The sequence below is a fragment of the Canis aureus genome, chromosome 7, assembly GCF_053574225.1.
Source record: "Canis aureus isolate CA01 chromosome 7, VMU_Caureus_v.1.0, whole genome shotgun sequence".
Classification (NCBI taxonomy): Eukaryota; Metazoa; Chordata; class Mammalia; order Carnivora; family Canidae; genus Canis; species Canis aureus.
Genome location: NC_135617.1, coordinates 41,088,821 through 41,101,150, shown reverse-complemented (window position 1 = coordinate 41,101,150; position 12,330 = coordinate 41,088,821). Strand labels below are relative to the sequence as shown.

General features: G+C 35.9%; 1 protein-coding gene across 5 annotated transcripts in view; it reads left to right on the top strand.

Moving 5' to 3' along the window:
* ADGRB3 (adhesion G protein-coupled receptor B3) overlaps nucleotides 1–12,330 on the top strand; it is a 714,356-nt gene that overhangs the window by 158,466 nt on the left and 543,560 nt on the right. The gene's annotated exons all lie outside the window — the stretch shown is intronic.

Sequence of the window (12,330 nt, the reverse complement as noted above, 5' to 3'; positions counted from 1 at the left end):
ATTTGAGTTTCAGCAGCTGAAGAACGGGCCAAGGTAGGGCATTTCAAGCAGAAAAAGCTGCCCTTGCGGAAGTGAAGAGAGATGCCTGCACACACTGAAACCCTAGAAGCATTCTGGACCCACTGATGGGCAGGGCCCTTGGTCCTTAGGAATCATTTTCCCATTTTACAGAAGTGAGAATGGAGACTCAGAGTACTTAAGGGCTTGGCATGGAGGCTCCAATTTATTAAATTAAATCACTGACTTGAACTGGAGGCTTCCAGCTCCCAGTCTACCAAATGCTTCTGCTTGGTTTGGCTATCTGGAGACAAGGCATCCTTCCTTTCCTCAAGTCCTACTCCTCAGATCGGGATTTGGATTTTTCTAATGTCCTTTATGCTTTCACCTCTGTTTGGACAGTAGACGTTAAATAGGGAAGCTGAAATCACATAATATTTTTGCTTTATTAGTAAACCATGTAAAAGCATTTCAGTTTGACTGATACATTCACCTGGGTGAATGTACCTAGGTGCCTTTTCTATTCTTATCATGCTTTCTGTCTTCCTACTTGTACTTTCTTATTGTGGTGTTCCCATTGTTCTGATTTCTAGTGTGAAGCAATTCTCTACAAGATGCACTTTGAAATTAAAGAACTTCTTCCTGCCCCCCTCTCCTTAGTGACAGACTTACTTTGCAAGCCGAGGGATGAGATGTTTAAATAAAATTTAAAATAAACTCATTAAAATGGATGATTTATTGAAAAACAACTAACACATACATAAGTTTATGGAAGTGTATATTCATAGAGTTCAGCAAATATTCATGTATTCAAAAGCCTTCTGTGCTTCAAGTCTGTTCTAGGTCTTCATCTAGACGTTAAGAAGATGAATAAAACATTGTTCTCACCTCTAAAGAGTTCTCAGGTTAGTAGGAGAGGCAAACATTTAAGGTAATGATTTGGAACACCAAATACAGAGTGCAACAGTAGAAGCACATTTAAAATACAGAAGTGGTACTGAAGAAAGAGATTCAGTCCAGAGACTAAGAAAACATTTCTTGGAGAAAGGAACTTCAAAATTGCATTTTTAAAACGGCAAGAGTTTTCTAGGAGGAGGAAGATAATGGGAGCAGGATATTCGAAGTAGAAAAAATATTTTGTACAAATATGTTGATGGTTGAAATGTCCTGTGTGGCTCAGGAATGCTAAGTCCATCAGCTTTCAAATTCTAGTGTGAGAGCACCGGAGGTGGTAAGGGGGGATTTAAAGAGAAATCCTGGTCAGGCTAGGAGTTAAAAGTTTTGGATATCCACTGATTCCTCAGACATCCTCCTCTGGTCTATCAGAAGACAGTGGAGGGTTTAGAGCAAGAAAGATAATTGAACACACTCACAACATAGAAAAAATAATTTTTCAGTTTAAAGAACGTAGTGATGGGTAAAAGGAGGAGAAAGGAGTGCAGATGTAGATTAGGGAGACCAGTGAGGAAATTGTTACAAAATCCAAATACAGGTAATAAAATATTAAAACAGAAACACAAACTCACAAGCCTAGTTGCCATTACACTAGGGCAGTGCCATAGAGAAGGGAAGAGATTATTTAGGAGGGAGAATCTTACCAGTAACTAGTGGCTCATTGGATTTCAGCAGTGAGGAAGACAAGCCAAACGTTCCTTCTAGGTTTCATACCCTGGAGGAAGAATAAGAAGTGGTACTACTCACAAGACAGGGAATGTACAATAAAGAGGTTTTGGGGAAAATAGTTATTCATTAATTTAAGAAATATAATTGAATAATTACTATATGTCAATAATGCTGTAGGTGCTCTATATATAAATAAAATATTGATTTTCTGTTCTTAGGTAGTTTACATTTACAGAGGAAACAGATAGTGTGCAAAAAAACCCTATATAATTCTAGATAGTCATAAATTCTATAAAGAAGACTAAAGCAGGTAAGCAAATAGAGGGAGGATGTCCACTGGAAATTCTATTTGAGATAAGATGGTTAGAAAAAGGCCTCTCTGAGAAGGTGATATTTAATTGGAAAAATGAATGAAGCAGACACCTGTTTGAAGATCTGGAAAAAAAACATTTTAAGCAGAGTGACCAGTGACTACAAACATCATGAAACAGAAATAGTTTTGGCATGGGATGGAGAGAGTTAAAGTGGGGAGTAGGGAAAGAAATGAATTTTGGAAAGATAGGAAGTGACCTTGTAGTAGAGAAGAGTTTGGACTTTATGCCAGTTGAAAAGGAAATCCTGAAGGGTTTGACCATCACATTAATAAGCTTTGATTTGTGTCTTTAAAAGATCATGCTGGCTGCTGGGCATAGAAAATTGATTGCAAGAGGCAAGAGTAGGTGCAGAGAAACTAGTGAGAAAGCTCCCTCGGCACTTTAGGAGGGATATCATGGTGTCTTGGAGCAGGGAGATGGTGAGGAATTAAGGGGTGTTTAGATTCAGTGTGTATATCAGTATATTGATATATGGACAGATTCAGTCATTGTGTGGGAAAAAAAGATCAAGAAGGAATACTAGATTTTGGCCTGAGCAGTTAAGATGTGGGAAGAGCAAAGTTTGGGGGAAATATGGAGAGGGAAAATTAAGAGTTCTTTTTTGGGTATGTTTAGCTTGTGATGCATTTTGTACATTTACAAAGAGCAGTTAGGTGCGTGGTTGGTCATCTTCCTCAGGAGTTTGGAGAGAGATCCAACTGGAGATAAGGTAGGACTCATCAGCATATCTGCTATTGAGAACACTTAGACTAGAGGACCATGGGGGGCAGAAAAGGCAGACAGGTATTGAGCCTGGAGGCATGCTACACCAATCAGAATCAGGGCACTAGCAAGGAGAGTCAGAAGAAACAGGGAGAGATTTGGGGGATCCTAGATGTTAATTTCAGTCATAAACATTTTACTAGAAAGAGGGCATGGGCTAACTATGTCCATTGCTACTGATATGTCAGAGAAGTTAAACATTGTTAGTACAGAGTTGTAAAAATTAACAATTCTGCCTTTGAACTAGCTCAAAAATTACTAATTTTTGTATGAAATTATTGTACAGAAGGAAGAATATCATTATGGGTGCAAATAGCTATTGTGGGACCACAGAGACAGATGTGTGTCTAAATGGGAGAGGGAAGAGGGAAGAACAAGCGGCTGACTTCAGAGCCAGAAATGCCTTTGGCCAAGTAGGCTTGCTTACTTACTTACCCCACAAACCATGTAATATAAATACTTTATTCTGAGACAGAAGCAAAAAGGATTCTGTGCTGCTGATGAGATCATGACCAAATTTAATTTCAGTTTTCTCTAGCTCCACTGGTCCGTGTGTATAGGCTTAATTAATATGTATAGCATTAATTTAATTATTTTGCTTGTTTGTTGCCCATGTGTGTAATGGAAAAACTTAGTCTGGTCCTCTGCCCTGTGTTATTTCTCGGAGTTTCCAGGGCATGGGTTCATCAAACTTTCTGGTCTTAACAGAAATGTTTCTCTTCCCTACTCAGTGTCATGCTTTATTCTCAGAGGCTGTAAGCACCACTCTCCTTCAATTTGGGACTTCAAATAGATTTCAAACTCAGCAAAAAGAGAGGCACTATCCTTTCCATTTTTGATCTTCCCTATAATTATTAACCAAGAGCACAGTGCTCACCCTTTCTTTGTTAAGCCAAAGAAGGATACTCACATGGAATGCATAAATCCACTCCTCTTCAGTCTGTCCCATTAGTTTGACAAATGTGTCCAGACATGTCTGAATCACAGCAGAGGACACAGCCTACGATTAAGCTGACCGAACCTTTTGCCACATAGATTATGGGATTTGCAAGACATTGAAAACACACAATAATGAATTAGATTTTTAAAAAATGAGTAGTATTTTAGAGCCTCAGGCAAGGAAAGGAAATAATCCAGTTCCTTTATTTTTCACTTGAAGAAATTGAAATACAATAAATTTAACTGATACAATGAAGGACACAAAACTGAATTTTGTAGAACTCATACATGTACCCAAATCTCCAAATCTCAGACTATTTCTCTTTCCAGTTAAGCAACACACACACACGCACACACACACACACACACACACACACACACACAAATGCCACAGTAACTGAATATTGAATACAGTCTAAATACATTGAGTAGATGGATTAATTTTACTATGCTCTTGGAAATGAGAGCACTATTTGAGATGGGAAGCAAACATGGCAGTATGTCAATGTGTCACATTATGGATGTGGAAAGAAAAGTGGATGCTTGGTTAACTTTTTGTGTTCCAAGCTTCACATTGTATTCAATTGTAACATGGAAGCAACAATTTTGACCAGTTCTGCTTAGAGAATGGAGAACTCAAAAAACGTTGATAAGGAATGTAAAATCTTAATATTTAATTTCTGAACGTTCATGAACCTGTGGAAAATAGCATAGTATAGCAAAAAGTTCATACTGATGTGTATTTACTGAAACAATTGGTCAGCTGAAATACAAATCTAATTGAACTAATTATTTGATTAATGAATCAACTCAATCAGTTAAACTGAGTAAGTTTTTAGAATTTATTAGTGCAAATAGCTGGGAATTAGATTTTCTAGGTAGATGGTTCCAGAAATACAGTCTCCATCAATCTAATCTGGGTTCCACATTCCTGCCAGAGTTACCTTTTTAAAATCCTCTGTTTAGTTCAATTCCCTTATTAATAACTTTTCCCCTATTTGCCGCAGAATGAGTTTCAGGTTTCTTTTTGTGGCAGTCAGGGTCCTCTCCATTGACTTCAATTTATCTTTCTAGTGGTGTTCTTTTTTTTTTAAGATTTTATTTATTTATTCATGAGAGACACACAGAGAGAGATAGAGGCAGAGACACAGGTAGAGGGAGAAGCAGGGTCCATGCAGGGAGCCCGACGTGGGACTTGATCCTGGGTCTCCAGGATCACACCCTGGGCTGAAGGCAGCGCTAAACTGCTGAGCCACCAGGGCTGCCCTAGTGGTGTTCTTATTCTCCTTTCTAGCCATAATCTTATTTACCTTCTTTTTAATATTCTACTCTATATCTTTTATTGGACAACTGCCCCCCAAATGATTTTGCCAAGAAACCTCACATACTTTGTCACCTCTGGGCCTGTATGTTTATCTCTCTTATGGAAATGCCCTTGTCATCTTTCTTTACTTATTGAAATCCTTTCCCTTCTTCAAAGACTCAGATCAAATGTCACTTTATCTGAGAATCCAGTAACTGCTTATTGACTCCAATACAACTCGTAATCTCTGTCTTCATAGGACCTTTCCAGGATACTTTGCTGTCCCTTTTCCTATCCAGAATGACATACATTTTTCATTCCCCACAGCAGCCAATTCAAATCTCACTACTTTTTCAACCCTTCAATCCTACTACTGTTACCATTGAGTTAACTCACTGAAAAACCCACTGTTAGGTGTGAACTCTACCAATTATATCCCTCAAGCTCCAAACATACTCATGTTCTCACTTCAGCTTCTCTCTCTCCCATGAATAGTGTCCCCTTCCAAATCTTACACCTGTGTTCTCAGTTGCTTTCTGGGATTTTGCCATATTTCTCTCTCATACCTTTGATATTTTCCTTTCCACTGTCTCCTTCCTGTCATCCTACAGTACACTTGTTTTTGCTCTTATTCATTTTAAACGACAATGTCTTTCAGTATTTCTGCCTCTTTTTCAAACAACTGCCACATTGCTCATGGCTTGTTTTTTTATTTGATGAACAGATGTATGTAAATGTTAGTTGATTCAGATGACCTTGCTTTACTTCTGTTTATTCTTCAATTCCATGAACTCAGGTTTTCACTTCCACTGCACTGGTGGTGCTGGAGTCCAGATCAGTGGTCTTCATCTGTGTTCTCATGTTTTTCACTGTTCTCCAGCATTTGATACCATCAAGCACCTGTTCTTTCATGAAATACTAACAACTTTTAGCTTTCAGAGTATGGATCTTCCAGTATCGCTCCTGTTTTTCTTTTTTTCTTTGTGTGTGTTAGAAGCTCAAGTTCTAGGACAGGCCTGATCATTCACACCCTTCATGAAATATCATCAGTGGCTCCCTATTACCTTTGTAACAAACATCATACATAGCCTTTCCCAGTCCTAATACGATCTAACTTTCATGCATCCTTTTTAGCAGCCACACCAAAAGGCCTCCAAAATATCACACACATGCATACCTTCAGGCCTTGGACTATGCTGTTGCTTTCTGTCTAGAATGCTGTTCACACTTTTCAACTTGAGAAAGTCATGCTTATCTTGCAAATTATCTCCCAAATATCATTCCCATGGTGCCACTTGCTTCCTCTGATTATTACATGGAAAATTAGTAACTGCCTCTGTGTTGCCTTATACTATTTATGTACATTACAATTTGGAAGTACTTAGGAAACTTTTTCTGTTTCCCATTATACTATTCCCTCAATTACGTTAGGGTTTATATTAATCTCTGAACTCACTGTGCTTAGCACAGTGTAAGTCATCACTAAGTATCGGTTTATTTGCCGATAGTCTTTCTTCCATCAAAGCTTTTGATGAGGGGAACTCTATAATATTCTTTCATATGACATATATCCGTAAAAAAAATTAGTGACAGAAATTGAATTTAAAAGTTTCTCTGCAATTGAAATGGTGAATTGGCTATAATTAGGGGAAATTATTTATCCTCATAATTACTACAACCAAATTAAATATTTTAAATCAATATTTTAAAGTATAATATTTCTCAGTGTTTATTTTGCATGTTAGTTCATCCCAGTTCAATTAATACTAGCTGTAGCTCTTGTTTTTTTCATCTTTAATGATTTGTCTTCTCTGACTTTTCTCTGATTTCTTATTCTATTTTAATATGTAGACCATGTTCTGAAAAACTGCCATCTTAAAATGAGTCGATACTCTGAACGCACACTCAACAAGGTAGAGTGTGAACATTTTACAAATTCTTAAACTCCCAAAAACATTGATCACTCATCTGATAGCTTACTTCTTTACTCAGTCTGATTTTACTTCATTTACTTTCTTGAACTCCATCCTGCTAATGAGTGTAATTAAATGTTTAAGAAAGCCTCATATGGGACAAATGCCATCTTATTTTACATTAACCCATGAAAGAACCTCCCATCCCACAAGGAGCAGTCTGAAATTCTCATCCACTGAGAAGCCAGAAATAAAAATTCCTGTTGCCTGTGGCCATTGAACTGTGGGAGATCCAGATTATACTGTTCAATCGGCAGGAACTATGTCTCAGGTGACTGAATAAGGAACTTATGTGCCAGAGCCTAGTACAATGGTTGTGTATTACGGATGTTTGTAAATGAAATAATGATGGCTATGGTAATTATTTTCCACACTTAAACTCATTATGTGATAATTCCCATGTATTTTTAGAATTTTAAGAGTTTTTGCATTTTCAATGTTTATGATCGATACAATTAAGGTATTAAGTGAAGATGGATTACTTTTCAACTCCTGGGATTTGCTTTTGTCCTTTTAAAAATATACAGACATCATGCCATTACCTACAAGCAAATATAAATAAAATATCCATATTATTAACTTGTTAGCTTTTAATCTAAATACTTAGACTCATGTAGTCACTACCTACATTCTAGTTTTATAGTCAGTAAAGACCTTACCAATTTACCAGATGTTCAGAAATAAATAACTACTGAATGTGTGAACTTCAGGATAGGATTTTAATATTTATAGATTATGATTTTGGATGTACATACCTGAGCTCAGACTTTTTTTTTCAAACAGCTTTGTAATAGCATTAACATTTAAAATGTTAAGGAAAAAAAAAGCTCATAATTCCAGAACTTAGTACTAAATCATTGGCATCAGTGTCCTATGTTCCATTACAGATTAGTTTTATAATACAACGTTGGAATCTTAGCAGGATACAATTTTGTGTATTCATATATTGCCAAACAGAATTGTTTATGTTTCTAAAATCTTTTAATTTTTTATTTTAATTGTGGTAGTATAGTCTAGAGATTTGATGTTCTAAAATTTACACAATCCTCACAAGATTGTTTATTTACAAATACTCATATTTATTGTAGAGATACATTTCAGCAAGCAGCCTGAAATAAGAAGAGAAATTCCATTTCCCAGAGACAGTAACTGTTAATACATAGAATATGTCTTGAATATTTTAAATATCTGGCTATCTTCCTTTCCAACTATGTCTACAAATATGCATATAAAATATTATGTGTATTTTTTAAATGTGAGCATCTAATAAATAATAAGAGTACACAAATTATAATCAGAAATTTTATAACATTACATTTTGACCAATCTTCACATCTATAAATCAGACTTATCTGCATAGTGTTTCCTTTTTGGAATATATCATAGGTTTTTTTTTTTTTTAAGATTTTATTTATTTACTCATGAGAGACAGAGAGAGAGAGAGGCAGAGATACAGGCAGAGGAAGAAGCAGGCTCCATGCAGGGAGCCCAATGTGGGACTTGATCCTGGGTCTCCAGGATCACGCCCTGGGCTGAAGGTGGCGCTAAACCACTGAGCCAGCCAGGCTGCCCCTCAAGTGATTAGTTTAGTGATTCAACACTTAAATACAACACCCATGACAAGTGCACTCCTTTATCCAGTTTAACTCATCCCCCCACTCACCTCCCCTCTAGTAACCATCAGTTTGTTCTCTATAGTTAAGAGTCTGTTTCTTGGTTTGTCTCTCTCTTATCTTTCTCAATGATTGTTTGCTTTGTTTCTTAAGTTCCACATATAAGTGAAATCATATGGTATTTTCTTGGACTTATTTTGCTTAGCATAATACTCTCCAGCTCAATCACATCATTGCAAAGGGAAAGATTCAATTCTTTTTTATGACTGAATAATATTCCTTTTGTGTGTTTGTGTGTGTACCACATCTTCTTAATCCATTCATCAGTTGATGGACGCTTGGGCTATTTCCATAATTTGGCTGTTGTTGATAGTGCTGCTATAAATATTAGGGTGCATGTATCCCTTCGAATTAGTATTTTTGTATTCTTTGGGTAAATACCTAGTAGTGCAGTCGCTGGATAGTAGGGTAGTTCTATTTTGAACTTTTTGAGGAACCTCCATACTGTTTTCCAGAGTGGCTGCTCCAGTTTGCACTCCCACCGTGGTTCCCCTTTATCCACATCTTCACCAACACCTGTTGTTTTCTGTGTTGTCGATTTTAGCCGTTCTGACAGGTATGAGGTGGTATATCAGTAAAAACAGAAACCAAAAAACTCTTTAGCTCAAGTTGCTGAATTTGCTTAAACACATAAAATATCTCAAATAAAACCGTTTTAGTTATAAACATTTTGAGATAATGGTTATATTGAAAATATACCTTTCATATCACATTGAAATGGTTATAATTTATCTTAGCATGACAGTGACTAGTGATATATTTGTCACTTGATCATAAATTTCAAAATAAAAGTAGAAAAAGTGTGATAATGATGCACAGGCAACAGCATCCTAAGTATCAGTGGCTTATAGACAAAATTCTTTCAGATTAAGGCATTTAAAAGTGTTTATGTAGATTTCACATAAGTGAGGGTTCAGAAATCTGTGAAATGTTAAGAAAAGCAAAAAACCTAGAGTTTTTTTTTTTCTAGGAGATTCTGTTCTACTTTATAAGTGGAACCACTGAGAAGAGCTCAGTGAGTAAATTTATCATTAGTTAATAGTTGAGTTTCATGGACTGAGAGTTATGAAAACATTTATTAAGTATGCTACTTCCCATTTACTCTTCCTGACTTTAAAATCTAGTCACAATAACTTTGTTGTGCTTTTAAGAAAGCTGTAAAATATTTGTAAAATTAGTTCTGTAAGAATATTTCAAGGCCAGATGGATCTAATTTCCTTTTTATCCCTGGAAAAATAAAGCCAAATAAAATTAAATCAGGCCCCATGCTTTCCAGTATGGTAGTTTCTGACCTGACATTTAGTGGTGTCAAAAGTACAATCAAAGGCAGAAGTGCTTGTTTCGTTGATGTCATTTATCACCTTGTCAGCTGGATACAAAGTAGAGATTTGGCTTCTAGTTCAGATAATGTTATTGGAATAGTTCTCAGGCTGACAGGCTTGTTACCCATATACTCTGGTAAGAGAAAAATGCATCACATTTCAAGACCTTTCATTTGCTACCCCTAACTCGCAAGTACATTTAAGACTTTTTCTAATTTAGTTCTTTTCTTTTCTTTTTTTTTTAGTTCTTTTCAATACTATCCCGAATGTATCTTTTTTTATCCTCCAAACAGTCTCAATTAAAAAAAAAAAAAGATTTTATTTATTTATTTGAGAGAGAGTGAGTGAGAGAGAGAGAGCACGAGAGTGGGGAGGGTCAGAGGGAGAAGCAGGCCCCCTGCTGAGCAGAGAGCCACTTGTCAGGCCTCCATCCCTGACTCCAGGACTCAGATCAAGACCTGAGCTGAAGGCAGACGCTTAACTGCCTGAGCAGTTTAGGCACCACTCTCAACAGTCTTTATTTTGCACATAGTACTGTATGCTATGAATGGATAAAATGGAATGTCTAGTTAAACTTCAGATGTAATAACTGTATATGTTATGATATCCCTCAGCATGCATTAACATCCAAGAGATACTATAAAAGATAACTTATGTAAAGTACATTTTGTATCTATTCAGTGGAGACTATCATCAGGGAGGAAGAAGGGGCTGGAAGGATGAAAAAGAAGAAATGGGAAGGAGACAAAAAGGAGGAGATATCATGAGTCCTTAGTGAAGAACAGAAAGTCCTTGTATAGGCTGTTAGCAGAGAATTAACTACAGCAGGATTTTTCCAAGGGTGTTCTGAAGACAACCTGAAAAGAATAACACTGTGTGCTTATTAAAAGTTGAGCTTCCCCTATGCTACTCTGTATTGCTAAGTTAGATTCCCTTGGGATGAGGCTCAAGGATCTGTATTTTTCATGAGCACTAGAAATGATCTTGTGGCCACTGAAATTTGAAATCTATCGAATTAAAATGTAAAGTTAATTGAAAATTCTGACCCATGGCCTGATCAAAAAAAAAATTGTATTGGCTTAGAAAATCTATTAATAGATTATGACTTGTCATTAAGCATTAAGAAGGGCGTAGAACACTGAACGCTCCTAAGAAAATAAAGTTTTTGTGGGGAACACACTGGAAAGCAGAAATTGCTGTGGACTTACTCACCCTGCTCTGTTCACTGCTCTTGGAGGGTGCATTCTTTAAACGCCAGCAGGAGAATTTTAGGATAAGATGACTTTTTACTTACAGAGTGATTTTATTTCAAGAGAATCTACATGATGAGTGTAATTAATGTTTAAGTAACACAATAATTAAGCCGCATAGCTACAGCCTCTCTCTGAATTTCTGAAGCATAAAAATTATTTTAAGAATTTGGATATCAACACTGTTTGCATACCAACATATCTACTATAAATCTATTGATGTTGAAACATATTTTGTTCAGGAAAATATTATAAATACAATCTGAATAATAGATAATGGCTGGAGTTTGATCTTTGTTAATAGTGATTTTCCTTAAATTAAAAAAAATACATTTGGGGGCATATTTTAATTATGACTTCTGAGAGTATAATCCTGTTTCTCTATATAATTAAATAAATTTTCTCATTTAAGAAAAAGATTAGCATAAAAAAAACAAGAGATGAATTCACAGTCCAAAAGGTCAAATGCTAATTTTGGACTTCCTTCATTTAAAAAAATATTACCAATATCAGTGTTGAAAATATTGATTACTAATGAAAAGACACATTTCCTATGGAACTCTTTTTGACAGGTACATTTTAATCTGTTAAAAACATATTAATCTCTGCCTCTTTTCCCTCTAATGTTTGAAGTTGAATTGCAACACAAGGATATTATGCAAATCAAGACAATTCTTTTCAAAGCTTTGAAAATTTAATGTCAAAAAATACATATTTTAGCATATATTATTTAGTGAAAAGTTCATTTTTATTTTTTCTGCAAAAGTGCTCTAAGCTTTGGAGTAAGAGAATTTTGTGGGTGCCTGGTTATACCATATGTTTTAGAAGTTTTAGCTTCCTCATGAGGATCCAAAGATTATTAATATTTGACTATTTTCTGGCATTTCACCAATTTCATTTTCATTCTGTCATTATTGTTGTCTCATGTAGAGGTGTAAGTGGAAAATCACTCAAGGGATCAGTGATCGACAACCATCTTACTGTGGTCAGTAACTTGGGCTGTATTGGGAAGACTGTGAGTCCTATGAGGAGTAAGGCATGTCAGAACTATTAGGATGGAAAAGAATAAGGTTGTCTGCAGCTGAAATGTCCTATAAAATGTAGTGTGCCAATT